Consider the following 18,407-nt stretch of genomic DNA (forward strand, 5'->3'; position numbering starts at 1 on the left):
AGAGAGAGAGATTGCCTCTTCAACAGCCCGCACTGTTCTGAAGAGAAACGTGGAATGCTTTTATAGAAAAGAGAAGAGTTTAAAGTGAATGTCGAAAAACGAAATAGGATCGGCTGGGAAAAATTTCTCAGAGCTCAGAAAAAAATTCTGAGTTGTGGGAAAAAAATAATACATATATTATATAATATATATTATAAAAACATTTTAATAATTTTTAACATGTCTTTTAGACATGATAAAAATTAACTACCTATCCCCTTTTGTCTGGAAATGTTGTCTCACACTTTCTAAAAATAGACTATCACTCATCCTTTCTAAAGAATAGAATTCCAAGAAAAGAATGGGTTCTAGTCTATTTTTAGAAACGGTGAGACAACATTCCCAGACAAAAGGGGGTAGTTAATTTTTATCATGTCGAGAAAACATGATGAAAATTAAGAAAAAGTTTTTTTTTTTCACAACTCGGAATTATTTTTTGAGCTTTGAAAATTTTTTCCCAGCCGATCTCATTTCGTTTTTCAACTTTCACTTTCAAATCTCTTTTCTATAAAAGTATTCCGCTTTTCTGTTCAGAACACTGTGGGCTGTCGAAGAGGCAAAATGTCTCTCTCTCTACCCAAATCTGGAATCCATGATGTTCTTAAGAAGAATGCTTTAAGAATCTCTTACCCTTTCTGAACTTTAAACGAGCTGGATGTTTCTTTCCATATGTCAAAGCTATGGATGGACCCAAGAAGACGATTGCAATGGAATGACTGACGAATTTGGAACATGTCATGCATTGAATAATTTGAGGAGGAAAATCTATATCCTTTGAGTCGATACTAGATCGCCTAGAAAGCCAACATCGTTCTAGGATAAGAATGTTTTTTTCTCTATTAGGAGAGATTCTTCCTCTATTCTCTTTTCCACGGTATGTTTCGCTGTGATCTATGAAAGTCTTTTTATCATGTTTTTATAATTTTTATAATGTCTAGAAAACATGATGAAAATTAACAAAAAGTTTTTTTTTCATATCTCAGTTCAGAATTTTTTTCTGAGCTCTGAAAATTTTTTTCCCAGTCGACTCGATAATCAAAACAAGATATATATCCCAATAGTTGCTAGAAGGTATTCATACCTATGTATTTAAACCACTCGAGTTTCGACTTCACATCACTCTGTGCTGTGTACTCTACCTGTATACCACTCTATTTTTAAAAATGAGCTCTCTGTGATCTATGAATATCTTTCCCGTTTCGTATTTTTAAAAATGAACTCTCTGTGATCTATGAATATCTTTCCCGTTTCGTATTTTTAAGAATGAACTCTCTGTGATTTATGGAAGTCTTTCCCGTTTCTTTTCCGTTTAGTCTGTGCTGTAGACCCTGAACAACCTATCGGTCACCCATGATATCTCTGGAAGGACCCCAAAGAACTATCCACTGCCGTTGGAGTTGTGTTCACTGCAGATTAATTTTTTTCGCGATCTCCCTTTTAGTATTCTCTGAGATTCTTTAGAAATGGGTGAAGGTGGGAAGCGTGAAGAGTGAGAAACCTGGATCAGCAGCACAAAAATCCCTTGAGACAAAATCGAACCCTTTCGCTAGACACCCATTTCAGCAACCACGAGATGTTGGAGAAGATATCCAAAAAAACATCACGTGGAGAAAAGAATAGAGGAAGACTCTCTCGTAAGAGAGAAAGCTGACCATTTCAGACATATATAAATGTCTGAAATGGTCAGCTTTCTCTGACATATAAAAATGACATATAAAAATGGGCATTTTTAAAAATCACCCTGCCTTTTGGGAAACGTTTTTCAATTCTTTATAGAAAACTCATGTTTAAGAAAGGGGTCTTACTTAAAATGTATAGGGAAAAAACATATGAATCATGTCAGGTATAGCCATCCTACGAGGAAATAAATTTTTTTAAAGATTCATGACAAACACAAAATTATAAAATACTTTACTCGAACACACCCAACGGAAAACTTTGGACGACCCCCTCAGAAAAAGTCGAAAGTGTTTAAAAACAATACTTTGAACAAATATTAATTTAAAATGGAATGGAAATGAGGACCAACTTTTCGTGTAAACAATTTCTGTGTAGACGAAAGCGGGAAGAGATTTCGAAAAACATTCTTATCCTAGAACGATGTCGGCACTCGGGGCGACTCAAAGGGCATAGCTTCCCCCCAAAAATTTTCAACAGGTACCATGTTCCAAATTCACAAGTCATTCCATTGGAATTTCCTTGTTTGATCCAAAAATAGCTTCGAAATACGAAAAGAAACATCCAACTTGTCTTAAGTTCAGAAATCGCAACAGATTTTTAAAGAATTCTTCTTAAAATCATCATGGGTTCCAGTTTGGGTAGAGAGAGGGAGACATGTTGCCTTTTCAACAGCCCACACTGTTCTGAACAGAAACGTGGAATACTTTTATAGAAAAGAGAATAATTGAAAGTGAAAGTCAAAAAACGAAATGGGATCGGCAGGGAAAAAATTTTCAGAGCTCAGGAAAAAATTCTGAGCTGAAAAGAAAAATCCTTTCTTTTTCTTTATTAATTCGATGTCTTCAATTTTTTGACCTTTTAGAAAGTCAAAAAGAAAGGTTTTTTTTCCTTCTACTGACTCAGAATTTTTTTTTCTCGGCTCACAGAAATTTTTCCCAGCCTATCCGATTTCGTTTTTTGACTTTCACTTTCAATTCTCCTCTTTTCTATAAAAGTATTCCGCGTTTCTCTTCAGAACAGTGTGGGCTGTTGAAAATGCAACACGTCTCTCTCTTTTCAACATGGAAATTTTTTCCTGAGCTCTGAGAAATTTTCCCCCGTCGACTCGATGTTTCAAACGAGACCTATCCAAAGGGTTGCTACAACGAATTCATACTTATGTATTTAAATCACTCGAGTTTCGACTTTACATCAGTCGCCCATTCAGCACAATGGAGACCCGGTGTTCGGCTCTAGGAAAAAGTGGTGAACCCGTGTTGGATGGCTACCCGTGTTTGGTTTATTAGACATTATAAAAAAATGAACCCTACTCTCCTTTTGGTTCGAAGGAACTCTCAACCTGTTGTCTTAAATTTCAAAAGAAGTTAGATTTTCAAGAAAGGAATGTTATTTGAGAAACAGGACGAGATAAATTGAGAGAGGTTTCAAAGAAAAAAGGGGGATGTCGTTCATTTTTATCATGTCTGAAGACATGATAAAAATGAACAAAAAGTATTTATATGCTCTGTGTATTATTAAGAATATATATATATATTATATACGTATATAATATAATATATATGTTATATTATATATATATATATTTATAAAAAATGTTTTTCAAATCTCTCAGAAAATATTTTCCAGCTCAACTCAAAATGAATCTCCTACCCAGTTTCGAAAGAAGACACTGTGTCTTACTACTTTCTATTTTTTTTTTTTTCAAATTTCTAAAAAAAAACCTATTTTCCCCATCTCTCACGATGAGCCACCTTTATCATTTTCGAAAAAGGACACGTTGGTATCGTCTTCATGGGTATTTCTAATTTTCTCTGAGATCCTTTAAAAATGGCTCCAGAATCCACTCGACAGGATTTGTCAAAGTAATCGACAGGATTTGTCAAAGTAGTTGTGAAAAAAAAACTTTTTATTAATTTTCATCATGTTTTCTAGACATGATAAAAATTAACTACCCCCCTTTTGTCTGGGAATGTTGTCTCACCGTTTCTAAAAATAGACCAGAACGCATTCTTTTCTTGGAATTCTATTCTTTACAAAGGATGAGTAACAGTCTATTTTTAGAAAGTGTGAGACAACATTCCCAGACAAAAGGCGGGGTAGTTAATTTTTATCATGTCTAAAAGATATCATAAAAATTAACAAAAAGTATTTATAATATATATTATATAATATATATATTATTTATATTTTCCCACAACTCAGATTTTTTTCTGAGCTCTGAGAAATTTTTCCCAGCCGATGCCATTTCGTTTTTCCAATTTCACTTTCAACTCTTCTCTTTTCTAGAAAAGCATTCCACGTTTCTGTTCAGAACAGTACGGGCTGTTGAAGAGGCTACATGTCTCTCTCCGTACCCAAATCTGGAGCTTTAGTGAATAGAGAGTATGAGACTAGAAAAATAGTTTAGCTTATTCATCAAAAAATGTCCCATGCTTGAACTCAGAATTATTTTCAGAGCTCTGAGAATTTTTCCCCGTCGACTCGATGACCAAAACGAGACATTGAAAGGGTTGCTAGAAGGAATTCACACTTATCTATTTAAACCTCTCGAGTTTCGACTTCAAATCTCCTAAGAGAGAAAGCTAACCGTCATACTAACACATACTAACACACACACAAACACACATGTTTTTTTTAAAAGGTCCATCCTTTGGGGAAAATCATTTCAACTCCGAATAGGAAATTCATTATTAAGACAGGGCCTCATCTATAACGTATATTAAAACACATGAATCATGTCGGGTATAGATAGCCATAAAACTAGGCATTGAAATTTCTTATAGATCCATGACAACAGAAAATGATACTAGGTTTTACTTGAAAGTATTTAAAAGAATCCTTTTAACCAATACTTGAAAAAGAAATGGAAAAGAGGATCTACATTTCATGGAAAGTATTTCCATGTAGACGAAAGCAGGAAGAGATCTCGAATACCATTCTCATCCTAGAACGATGTCCGCTCTCAACGATGTCAGCTTTCCCAAAATATATCAGTATACGATTTTAAAAATCCTGATCCGTTATCCTGACTGATGGAGTCAGCTATGGATCACATGATCTTGCCTTGTTGAAAGGGATTTGTTAGTTTCACAAAATATATCAGTATATGATTGAAAACATCGTGATCCGTTTTTCCTGACTGGTCTAGCCAGCTGTGGATCACATGATTTTGCTTTCTTGAAAGTCATTTGTTAAAGAATTTTCACAAAATATATCAGTATACGATGGAACAATCGTGATCCGTTTATCCTGACTGGTCTTGTCAGCTATGGATCACGAGATCTTGCCTTGTTGAAAGGGATTTGTTAAAGTTTCACAATATATATCAGTATACGATTAAAAAAATCATAATCCGCTGATCCTGACTGGTCTAGACTGCTGTGGATCACATGATGTTTCTTTCTTGAAAGTGATTTGTTAAAGAATTTTCACAAAATATATCAGTATGTGATGGAACAATCGTGATCCGTTTATCCTGACTGATGCAGTCAGCTGTGGATCACATGATCTTGCATTGTTGAAAGGGATTTGTTAAAGTTTCACAAAATATATCAATATACGAAATAATAGCATGTTCTCTATAAAAACGGCTATTGAGTAAAACATTTCTAGCCTTGAAAAGCAAAAACAGTAGCAGGAAGAAAAAAATGTTACCCTACGTCAAAGTATTGAAATTAAATAAGAGCACATTTCTATAAAATGGGTGACTAAATAAATATTTCTAGTCTATGAAATACAAAAGAGTAAGAAAAAAATGTTCACATACCTTCAAAGAAGCTCTTTCCAGGAGAGCGAGAAGCGTGTATCCACGTTGAGTGTACAGCACAGACTGATGGTGAAGCTGAAACGCGAGTGGTTTAAATAGATTAGCCAGAGTGCCTTCTAGAAACCGACTGGGAAAATTTCTCAGAGCTCTGGAAAAATTTTCCATGTTGTGAGGAAAAAAAAACCTTACTTTTTCTTTCTTAATTTGATGTCTTCACTTTTTTGACCTTTTGGAAAGTCAAAACAGTGTAGACATCAAATTAATAAAGAAAAAGGAAGGAATTTTGTTTTCCAACTCAAATGTTTCCTGAGCTCTGAAAACATTTTCCCAGTCGATAACATTTCGTTTTTTGACGTTCACGTTTAATTCTTGGACCCATGATGTTCTTATCTTGATGTTCTTGTAGTATATTCCTATACAAATTCACTCCTTTTTCCCCAAAAGGAGTTTTTTATTTTGTTTACCTTCAAATTTGTATAGCTATATACTAAAAACAGGCATTAAAGTCCGATTGTAGTATATTCCTATACAAATTCACTCCCATTCTCCCCAAAAAAGATGTCTCTTTTTATTTATTTATTTATTTTATTTCAAATTTGTATAGCTATATACTGATTTTTTCTTTTTCAAATGTAAGGCCAAGGTGTTCCTTTTAAAACCATTTTTTCCCTGAATGTGGGATTGCGTACAGAGAATGTATTTTTCACAACCCCCCACGGATTAGAACAGAAACATATTACAATCATCAGGCCATCGTTGTTTTCGAAAGCCAAAAGAATTCCTCATGAAAGAACATCTTTTCTTCCTGGTTGTGGGATCCGGTAGACATGTTTCATCTTCAACAACTCACACTGATTTGAACAGAAACGTGAAATGTTTTTATATATACAAGAAATGAACTGAAAGTGAAAGTAAAAATGAAATCGTTTTGGCTGGAAAAATTTCTTGACTGTCGAATGGGAAAAAAATTTCCAGGCTAGGAAAAAAAACTCTTTTTTTTTAATTAATTTTATGTCTACACTTTTTTGACTTTGGAATGGAGAAACACAAAGACCATGACTCACCCTTTCTAAAACATATAATTCCAAGAATGAGTCATGTTCTATTTTTAGAAACGATGAGACAACATTCCCAGACAAAAGGGGGGTAGAGTTAATTTTTGTCATGTCTAGCAAAAAGGTTTTTTTTTAACTCAAAATTTTTTTCTGAGCTCTGAAAATGTTTTCCCAGTCGACAGCCAAGACAAAATTGTCCAGCGAAGACGATTTGGCTTTTACTTTCTCTTTCAACTCTTCTATAAAAGCATTCCACGTTTTCTGTTCTGAACCGTGCGGTCTCTCCAAGATGCAACATGCTTTTTCTCTCTCTACCTCATCTGGACCCAGGACCACCCTTCTAGAAAGACCTTCTGTGAAGACAAGATTCTTTCCATTTTTTTTGACGTCTTACAGAATAGAAATCATGCCTCAGTTTAGGGGAAAATGTTTCCCATTTGAAAAGATAGGGCTCCTAGTTTGGATTTCATCAGCAACCGCTTATCAGGATATAGCGAAATTGGATCATCCATCCATGGATCAGAATTTTCCATCCGTGGTTTGGATGGATCAAGATTTCAACATAGTTCAAGAAAAATCCTTCAATAATATTGAAAGACATTTTCCCATTACGTAATCTGTCTATCGCACACCTTCTTCTAAAGTGAAGTTGAAGAGATTTTTCCTACCGGGTTTTCAATTTTCACCTCAAACGACGACGTGTGAGAGACAAACTGTGACATAAATTTCAGTTTCCATGACAGCTAACACTTTTGAGGTTTAAAAATGTATGAACGAATTCATTTTTAATCCATTTCAGTGATTGAGTGGGCTGGGAAATTTTTCTCAGAGCTCAGGGAATGTGTCTCCAGGTTGAATGCACAGCACACACTGATGGGAAGTCGAAACTCGAGTGGCTTAAATAAATATACGAAATTTGGGTCTTCGGAAATTTGGGACTAGGAAAAATTCTCAGAGCTCTGAAAATAATTCTGAGTTTAAGCATGGGACATTAGAACAAAAATATATTACAATCATCATGTCATCGTTGTTTTCGAAAGCCAAAAGAATTTCTCATGAGAGAACATCTTTTCTCTCTGGTTGTGGGATGGGGTATAGATGTTGCATCTTCAACAACCCACGCTGATCTAAACAGGGACAGGGACAGCGAAAAGTGGGCGGAGCATTAGAACTTCGTCAGTGACTTTTACATGTGTTGCTCCGCCGCACTACTGTACCCCGCTGGGCTTTTAGTTGGTCCGCATCGGATGCTAGCCTACCAAGACATTTACATAGTAATTTTACATTAATACTAGACTTACGTAATGAATATACAATTACAAAGACACAGTATACAATTATTACAAAGAGATTGACCTATTAACAAGAGTTGGATTATGGTAGATTAATATAACATAATTACTTCGAACATACATACAAACTTTCATTTTACATTGTACTTCATACAAACAATATATTTACATTAGTATATCTAGTTATATCGAATTACAATAAACATCTTATTAAGAAACTAATTGGGAAAGAATTTTTTTTTTCATCTTTATATACTTAGTTGAATTATTAAGGCGAAATATCTTATTAATACATTTCCTTTCATTTTTTCACTTGTTACACACAACTGCATCAGCACTGAAGTCTTACATTATTATTTTTGTATATTAATGTATCATAAACACAGAAAATATATATTAGAAGATCGCGTAGTACTTACATTTACACTAATATACCTAATAGAGTCGTATATTATTTTTTTAATTAATGATTTAATTATTACAAGATTTTTTCCCCTCATGTCCTAATACAGTTCAAATTCTTAATGTAATTATTTTGTAAAAACTATTCATACCATATTTAGCCAGTTTTCAGACATTTGCAATATTTCTGAAATCTTGCATTAATATTGCAAGTTATGGAATAAGAGGTATTTATACAGATGTGATAACATCTTGACATATGTCTTCTCTTTTATATGCGAAAAGTTTCTTCATAATCAAGGAAACCTTTTGTTGTAATTGAGGAATCGTTAGCATGCATTTAATGTACTCAGGCGTAATTTGTCACCTTCCTTTGCAGTGTAGCTCTTTTGTGAGCTGGGACTTGAAGATATAGTGCTCTGGGTCTCCCTTTTCCCCACATACGCACTTGTCTGAATCGCTCAAATTTCGTGCAAAGTAGTACGTGGGGAAAGGACCATGTGCAGATAAGAATATGTTGATGAAGAAGTTATATGAGATTGGATCATATGTGGGTTTCTTGTAGAAGTTAAAAAGCCTTCTACCTACTTCTGCATTTTCCCATTCAGCTTGCCATTTCTTTAATGTAATTTTTTTCAACATATGTTTCGCATACGATTTAGGGAATGGGACATTGACTGGAGGTAGAGATGGGTCTTAAGCTGCATTCTTAGCAAGCGCATCTGCCCTTTCATTTTGGGCTTGTCCAGCATGCGCTTTTACCCACTTTATTTTTATAGATGTTCTGTTGTGCTGTGATATTAAATCGTAGATATCTTGTACTATTGATGATTTGTTTCTTGCATCACTGACAGCTTTAATTGCCGCTTGGCTATCACTGTAGATGGTAACATATGTTAGATGCTTTTGATGAGACCATAGAATAGCGTGTTTTATGGCTGAAAGCTCAGCTGGGAAAACGCTCTTGTTGTTCCTTAGGTGTCCTTTCCACTCTGTTGTTTCTTGTTCTGAGAGGAGTGCAAAGAACGCGCATCCTACTTCTTCGTTTAACTTTGACCCATCTGTGTACACTGGAAATGAAGGTACACTGAGGGTGTCTTCTTTTGTAGATATTCTGAGTTTTGCATGTACTGCAGCGTGTCTTGGTAAGGATTTCGTGGCTGTTCAAAATCAAGGGGGCACGGGTATTGATCTGATACCTCTATGTTTTTCTTGAGCTGGAATAACGTGGCTAAGTCTGCATCTTCTTTTGCTTTCAGATGGAGGGGTGGGATTCCTGTTAATACACAGAGAGCTGCGGTTGAGGTAGTTCTGTATGCTTTTGCTATTTGTAAGTGGAAGGGGCGTTGGATCGAAGCTAACTTCTTATAAGCTGTATGCTACTAGGTAAATTAAATATAAAATGGGAGCTTATAAGAGCGGCTTAATTTCGACTTAAGTAGTGGATAAAATGGTGAATAATTCACGTCATTATTTCATGATGAAGATGTAGTCCTTTTTATCTTCAGTAAAATGCTCGAGTCTTTTCTTTTTCACTGTCATAGGGTGAGCCCATACCGATGCCCCGTAGAGGATTATTTTTTCGATCACGGTATTATAAAGAATGTTTTGCATCCTCGACTTGAGGCCCCACGTTGTGCCTTGCATCCTTGCGAGGGCTCTAGAAATAGTTTGGGTCTTCTTCCGAATTTCCATGAGGTGTGGGATCCAAGAAAACTTTTGGTCAATTTTCAATCCAAGAAATTTGATTTCTTTTGAGATCGTGATTCTTCTATTATTGATTTTAACGCATGGTAGCATTTGTAGCGATTTGCCCGGTTTTGGAAATAAAATAATATGTGATTTGGGCTCTGAAATTATTAGTTTTTGATTGACGCAGAGGGAATGGAATATGGAGAGAGTCTCGTTACTATTCTTTTCTAGTATGTCTCTTGAATGTCCATTTGTTACAAAGGCCACATCGTCGGCAAAGGCGATGAGCTTTGTATGGTCCGGCCACTTGTAGGCGGTGATATAATTGAGTGATGTTCCACAGGTCTGCACTTAGACAAGAGCCCTGTGGACAGCCCCTTGTTATTCTTCTTTCTACTATACTATTGTTGCTGATGATTATCAAGGTTATTCATTAGCTTGAATATGTTCTGAGGGCATTTAATGTTGCGAAAGGCTTCAAGGATACCAGGCCACCACACGGAGTGAAACGCATTTTTGAGATCCATACAGAGTACTGCTGTATGGAGAGCTGAAGATTTATTCCTACGGATCTGCTCTTGAAGTTCTGCTATCGCATGTGATGTAGATTTGAGAGGTCTGAAGCCGTATTGTTTGGGGCTTATGGTACCGTTTTTCTCTAAGTGGTGGCGTAATCTGCCCGCGATTGCACTTTCCAGAAGTTTACGTATTGCAGGTAAGAGGTTGATTGGTCTGAAGGCTTCCGGATCTGTAGGATCTTTATTATTTTTCTTGAATAGTATTGTTTGTCCCTGTTTGAGACAATTCGGGAAGACATAAAATTTGAGGAAGTGGTTTAGTAGTTTGTGGAACAGAAAAGGCATTGCGTGGTGAATTATCTTAATAATCCTGTTGTCTAATCCGTCAGGTAAGAGGTTGATTGGTCTGAAGGCTTCCGGATCTGTAGGATCTTTATTATTTTTCTTGAATAGTATTGTTTGTCCCTGTTTGAGACAATTCGGGAAGACATAAAATTTGAGGAAGTGGTTTAGTAGTTTGTGGAACAGAAAAGGCATTGCGTGGTGAATTATCTTAATAATCCTGTTGTCTAATCCGTCAGGTCCCGGAGCTTTATTATTCGGAAGATACTTAATAATTTTTGAAATTTCTTGTGAGTGGAATTCCACATCATCTGGAGTATTTGGAGCGGTATTATTGTATCTAATATCGGAATGTGAGTGGCCATCGTCGTCTGCATTATCTTTTAGGAAGACAGCATCTAAAATATTGTTGAGAATCTTTTCAGTGACATTACCAAGCTGGCTGTTACGTGAGAGTTGATCTTTCGGAAGACCGATATGTGCGGGACTGAAAACTTTACTTGTAGCCATTTTATACAGCTGGCCATATGTATTTTATCATTACAGCAGTAATGCTTCCAGCTGCGTAATTTTGCTTCAGTTATTTTCTTTTTGTAATTTGCTAATTGTTGCTTGTATTTTATCCATATTTCCATTTTCAACCCTTCAGGAGAACTTTTCATTTTTTTACGAAGGGCCTTTGTATGTTGGTTTTCACGTCTTAATTCCTTTGTCCAACAGTTAGTCTTCATAATCTTGTTGTTGTTACGAAGTTTAAATGTGTTGGTCGCTGTGTCCTGTATTGATTTGATAATTGTTTCCATTAAATCACGGACTGCATCGGGTGATGTGCATTTATCTATAAGTTTCTCCGCATACTGAAGACATGTGGAGATTTTTCTTCCAAATTGCCTTGCTTTTTGCTTTGAGATTGAAAATCTTCTTAATTTGAGGTCGGGGATTTCTTCTGATAATTCAAATGAGATGTAGTTATGATCTGAGTGGCTTGGGTCATCAAGAACTTTCCATTCTTGTATTTTATTGGAGATACTCAATGTTGCCAGTGTAAAGTCCGGCCATCCTTTACCATTTGTTGTTTTAAATGTAGGAGTGTCTGAAGAGAGGTTATGTATATACAGATTGTGTGTAGCAATAAAGTCAGCTAGTGTATGTCCTCTATTACCTGTATTATTGTAATGCCACATTTGACGGTGAGCATTGAAGTCACCTGTAATCACGTGCTGTGATCTTCTGAGATTACTAAAGATATTTTCTAATCTGTGGAGATTCGGCTTCATATCCTCTCATGGTGAGTAGTAAATGGAAGTAATTAATAGCTGTTCAGATTTACAGTTAATACTTATCGTAATCATATTATCAGGTTCATTGTTTCTTCTAACCTTCTTCGGAAACATACAAGGACCTGACTAAGAACAGAGAGCTTACTAAAGCTATGTTCACTAATTGTAGTAAGTAGACAGGATACAGACGAAGGGTATACAAAACCCTTTATTTTTCTTTATATACAATGACCCTCCACTCGGGGTCTAACGTAAAAGATATCAAAATGAAACTAAACTCTAATTTAACTTTAGAATAATACACGTGTAAGATTGGCCTTATAATAACAGGAAGCGTATGTAGCACAGAGACTGTGAACACTACAATACGTTTAATTTATCAAGAGGATTAATACCTCTGGCCTGGAAGGCAAATAGCAACTGCGTAACTTCTAAGGTAAGCGGCCTGCTTCGAACTCAGTGCTTCCTCTCTCCTGCTTGGCAAAAAGGCCACACTTAAATACTTGGCGTTCGCCAGACAAACTTTGCATAAAATCCTTAACGCTTATAATTCTGGCCTGAAGTAGAAAATAAGAAGTGATAGTAAAGATTTAAAATAAAATAAACGTTAGTAAAACTTAAGATCCTTACATACTTCCCGCCAGAGTTAATTAGTTTGAAACTGAGGTCTAAAACGACCTTGTTGAAAACTTTTAGCTCTAGAATATAACGCGAGGCCAACCTTTTACAATCATAACTTCGTTAGAAACTAGAAAATTTAAAAGAAAGAAATTTGTTACAATAGCAGCTCCCAGGATCTACAACAATCTTTTTTTTTTCATCTGTACTGCATCTAAACAGGAGCTTTATTCAATTCTGGTTCCTTCCAGATCTCTGGAAGGAAAACTAGTTTAATGAAATGTTACACAATGACATTGCAAATAACATATAGAATATACTTCTCTTAACATTCTTATTTCATTCATGACTATTTTAATTATCTCTCCCCGTGCTCTCTGACATGTGTTGTAAAAGAACACCAAACACGAATGTGTTTCTGTCTACGTGTGCCACACTTCCTCCTACAATCAAAACACTAACGTGTTAAAATTAAACATAACGAGACCTCTTAACACACCCTACTTTCAACTCTAAACCCTGAGGTACTATTCTAAAAGTGGCTAACTCTAAAGTGTAGCGTCAGAGAGCCTAACTACATCATTCAACCTTTACCACATATTCACCATGATTTAATCTTTACAGTCACACGAATAACAAATTTTTAACATTACTTTCACTTTTACCATATCACGGTATTTCTTAACATTTAAAATAACAGTTCACATGTATATAAGAACATATCAACATGCCGTTAATTTTACACATTTGAAAACATACATTAGTAGTACATTGTTAACTTCTATTCTTTTCAAAGCAAGTGCCAATTCTTTCTACATTGAAATAATACTACATTTCAAAAAGTCTTTCAGACTAAAACTTCTTTCTTGCTAGAATGTTTTAAATAAAATTTATACAATAACTTTTTACAAGATTTAAGTCTTTACACAACGCTATTATACATCAACTTTAGTTTTACGCACGAGTAATTTAAAAACATAATAAGAAAATCGGTCACAACTCATTTCTCGCCCTTTTGGCGATAAAGGTAGACCTCGCATGAGGTAAAACTTCTTGAAATCTGCCACTTGCAGTAAGAATGAAAGATTAACTTAAGTTTGCAAAGTAACATAAAATTTTACTTATCCTTTGTAATATTCGGACATCCTTTTCTGGGCCCAGTCTTTAAAGGTATAGCAGATAGTAGCTTGGTTGATCCTCCTTCTTGTACGGGCTCGCCCTTCAGTGCTTTCCTCTGGAAGCTTCCGTTTTTCACCAGTACGGCCACCCTTGAACACCTTCCTTTTGTCCTCTGCTTGTGGTCTTGGCCGTTTGAAGGCAGCTGGTCTTGGTGGAACCGGGAAACTTCTGTCGTGATCCTGCTTGGACCTCGTTGTTGGCCGTTCAAATTTTTCTTGTACTTTTTCCTCCGCCGCTGATGGCCCTTCCGCAGTTCGGCGACTTTTGCTGCGGAGAGTTCTGTCGGATGAGTCGATCATCCGTTTTAAAGCCGGGTTATAGTTGCCGTCATTTCTCCTGGTTCTCTTCACATACGTCGTCCTTCTCCCTTCTTCATTCTGGGGGTGTTCGTGAACTCTGTTTTCTGGACGGTGGAACGGCTTCTTTTTCTTTTTACCTTCAATTTTTCCGCGGGGCAATTTTCTTTTCACTTGCTTCTGTCTCTCATTGGCTTGCCCTCGTACTTGTCGTTTTCCCACCTCTGGAACTTGTACCTGCGGTGTCTGCCGTGCCGGATCCTGCAAAAGATCTGAAAAGATTTGCATTTTATTACGATCGAAGTAGGGCTTAATTTGATCAATATTTGCGGAACAGATTTCACCATTTCTGGCCTTCCAGAAAACAGCGTGAGCTACAACAGCGTGAGTTATTTTTTCTATAACATATGGTCCTTCAAATCGTGGAAAAAATTTGGCAGTTTTATCTTCTGGTGCTGAAGAAAGTGAATGCTTAATTTTTAGTACTTCATCCCCTATTTTATAAGTTACTCCCCGTCGTTTCAAGTCATAATACAATTTTTGTTTTCTCTGAGCTACTTCAGTATTCTTCTTTGCCTCCTTAATTAGTTTTTCTATATCACCCATTTTAAATTCTGGGGCTCTTTGTTGCACATAAAATAATTTATCTAACGGTGTTATAATCTTTCTGCCTAGAAATAACTCAGCAGGAGTTTTTCCCGTTGTATCATGTTTTGCGGTCCTAAGGGCGAAAGCAAATTCATTGACATAGTTATCCCAGCTTTTATGAAAATTTTTAACATAACTACGGATAATTTTCACTATATTTCTGTTGACCCGTTCCGCTATATTAGATTGCGGCCGATACGGGACCATTTTTAAATGACGTATGCCCAGTTTTTGGCACATGTCTTCAAATATATTACTTACAAATTGAGGACCATTATCCGATATAACTTTTAGGGGCGCCCCGTATTTTAAAATATATTTATTTAAAATAGAATCGGTAACTAATTTCGCGGAGGCTCGTTTTAAGGGAACAATTTCGGTCCATTTACTAAAATGATCAACCATAACAAGGAGATAGCGACTTTTGTTTAACTGACTTTTTGGGAAAGGGCCCAATAAATCGATGCCGATTATTTCATTTGGAAATTCGGATTTAATACTATTTAGAAACCCGGCCGGGCGGAAATTAATATAATTAACGGCTTGACATGTTGGGCAGGACTGGACATACGCCCTTGTTAGCTTTTGCAGTTCAGGAAAGTAGACTGCCTCGCGTACGCGTTGGATAGCTTTTCGAATACCAGCATGGGAAGCTAAAGGGCTGTCATGGAGCTCTTGCAGGATATTTAATCTAAGACTAGCTGGGATAACAGGTCGAAATTCGTTGTTGGAATTCGTAATTTTTGTATAAAATAATAGACCATCTATTAGTTCGTAATGGGCCGCCCTATTTCTTATCGCCACAATATCTTTGTGGCTAAAATTTTCAGGATCCTTCAAATACTCATAAATACTTCCAAACTCAGGATCCTTACCCAGTTCGGTTATTACAGTTTCTCGGGAATTTATTGTACACGCTGTCAGCATTGCAACTTTTACGGTATTACCCTGTTCGTCTAATTTAATTCGTGATAGGGCATCTGCTACGATATTTTCCTTTCCGGGGGTATGCTTGATTACCAGATTATATTCTTGCAGCTTGAGTGCCCATCTTATTAACCTTGGGGATAAATTTTTCCCTGAGTACAATCTAGTTACCGCCGCATGATCAGAGTACACTGTTATTGGCGCCTTTCCAAAATAGACTCGGAACTTTTGCACTGCTAACAGAACTGCAAGTGCCTCTCTCTCGGTCGCGGAATAGTTTCTTTGTGTTTGATTTAAAGTTCGGCTAAAAAATGCCACGGGCTGCTGATTTTGCGAAAGTACCGCTCCTACCGCATAATCCGAAGCATCCGCTGAAATTTCTAAATTTTCATCCTTTTCAGGAAATTTCAACACAGGGGCTTGCGTTAATGCTTGTTTTAATTTTTCGAAAGCACTATTGGCTTCGGCCGTCCACGAGAATCTTGCCTTTTTCCTTTTTAATTTTAACAATGGCTCAGCGATAGCCGCAAAATCTTTTATAAAGGACCTATAATATGAACAATGTCCTAGAAAAGAAGAGAGCTTCTTTGCCGTGTTTGGAGTCGGATACTTTTGTACAGCGATTATTTTTGATTCATCTGTCTCGATCCCTTTTTGCGATATTTTGTAACCTAAATATTTTAATTCAGGGGCTGCAAATTTGCACTTTTCGACATTAACTTTTAGACCGGCCTCATTTAATAAAGAAAACACCTGTCTTAAATCCTGTATATGTTGGTCGAGATTATTACTAGTAATAATGATATCGTCTAAATAGATAAATGTGGACTTTCCAAGAACAGGTCTTAACACAATGTCCATGCATCGCTGAAATGTTGCTGGGGCACCTGAAAGGCCAAACGGCATACGCAAAAATGCATAAGTGCCAGACTTGGTTATAAAAGCAGTCTTAGGCACGTCCTCAGGCCTGACTCCTATTTGAAAATAACCATTCGTTAAGTCTAAAGTCGTCATAAATTTGGTTGATTTGATGTTCCTTAAAATTTCTTCTATGATCGGTAACGGATATACCGGATATTTCGTTATGGAATTTAATTTACGGTAATCAATAGCGAATCTCCACCTTTTTGGATGCTCCAAAGTTTAATCATTATTTTTCTTACATAAAACCACTGGGCTAGCATAACTACTTGATATGGGCGTTATGATCATTTTACGTAGCATATCGGTAATATGCCATTCTATAATTTTTTCCTTATTCTTATCATACCGGTATGGTTTTTGACGAACCGGCAATGCATCTCCGGTGTCAATACTATGGTTAGTAACCTGAGTAAATCCTGGAATATCACTAAATAAGGAAGCAAATTCACTTACCACTTGTCGGATTCTATCTTGCTCGTCATTAGGCAGGTGGTCAAGATTTAACCTTGGCGGTTCAACCTTTTCTACACGCACTGGTTTCATTGTCAGCCTAATGGACGCTTCATTAAAATCCAGTGTAGCTTGTGCGTTTGAAAGAAAGTCTATTCCTAGGATTAAATGTGCTTGCAAATTCTTTACTATAAAAAACATCACCTTTACTTGTTCATCCTTGATACGGGTATATAAAGGTACTTTACCTACGCACTTCAGCAGAAATCCGTTTTAGTTTAAATTATTTTTCATTTCCGTGCTTTCCTTCTTTTTCCACTGGCCTTGAGACTTTTTTCCTGGGTTGCTATTGAACTGTCGATGTTCGCCGGCTGTTTTTGAATGCTCGGGCTTCCTTGCCCAGTGATTCGCTTTTTCTCCGTAGCCGTATGCTTGAGTTTGCTGTAGTCTTGGCGTATCAAATTGGTTTCGCTGTTGATATTGGCGTCTTCTTTCGACATCCGCCGTTCTTCTACTTTCAAACTGGATTGCTAGCTCAAATAACTTTTCCAGTGTAGTCGGATTTCTTAATTCAATAAAATCTTGCACTTGGGGCAGTAACCTCGGCAAAATCACTTGAATTATTTCAGGATCCGGACGGTTTCCATACAAGAGCTTGAAAACGTGAATTTTTCTTAAAATAAAGCTCGAGAGGTTTTCAATTCTTTGTTGATATATGCTGAAAAGTTCCGTTTCTAATTTCGCACGATCCCTTACAACAGGGAAGGCTTTTAGTAGGGCAGCCTTGAAATTTTCGTAAGTATAGGTGGGACTTCCTGCTTGACCCAAGAGACTTCTGCCGATACATTTGAACCAGTTAAGCGCTTGGCCCCTGAAAGCGCTGGTAGCTAAGGTAACTTTCTGAAACTCGTGCACGGGGTAGAGCATGAAGTGGTCATCCAATTTTCCCAAAAAACTGGTTACCGGTGAGTTTCCATTAAACGTTGCTTCTGGTTTCATCGAAGCGCGCATGGCCTGGACGATGTACCCAAATCCTTCCAGGGCGGCAGCTGGCATTTCTGGATTCTGAGCCGTTTCTGCAGGCAGCACAGGTTCTTCTTGAAACTCGGCCATGGTTATTCTTCTACGTCGGGCGCCACTATCAGGTTCAATGTTTCTTCTAACCTTCTTCGGAAACATACAAGTACCTGACTAAGAACAGAGAGCTTACTAAAGCTATGTTCACTAATTGTAGTAAGTAGACAGGATACAGACGAAGGGTATACAAAACCCTTTATTTTTCTTTATATACAATGACCC

This window comes from Stegodyphus dumicola, chromosome 5, assembly GCF_044657685.1.
Source record: "Stegodyphus dumicola isolate Sdum_Otavi_A_Nest chromosome 5, ASM4465768v1".
Classification (NCBI taxonomy): Eukaryota; Metazoa; Arthropoda; class Arachnida; order Araneae; family Eresidae; genus Stegodyphus; species Stegodyphus dumicola.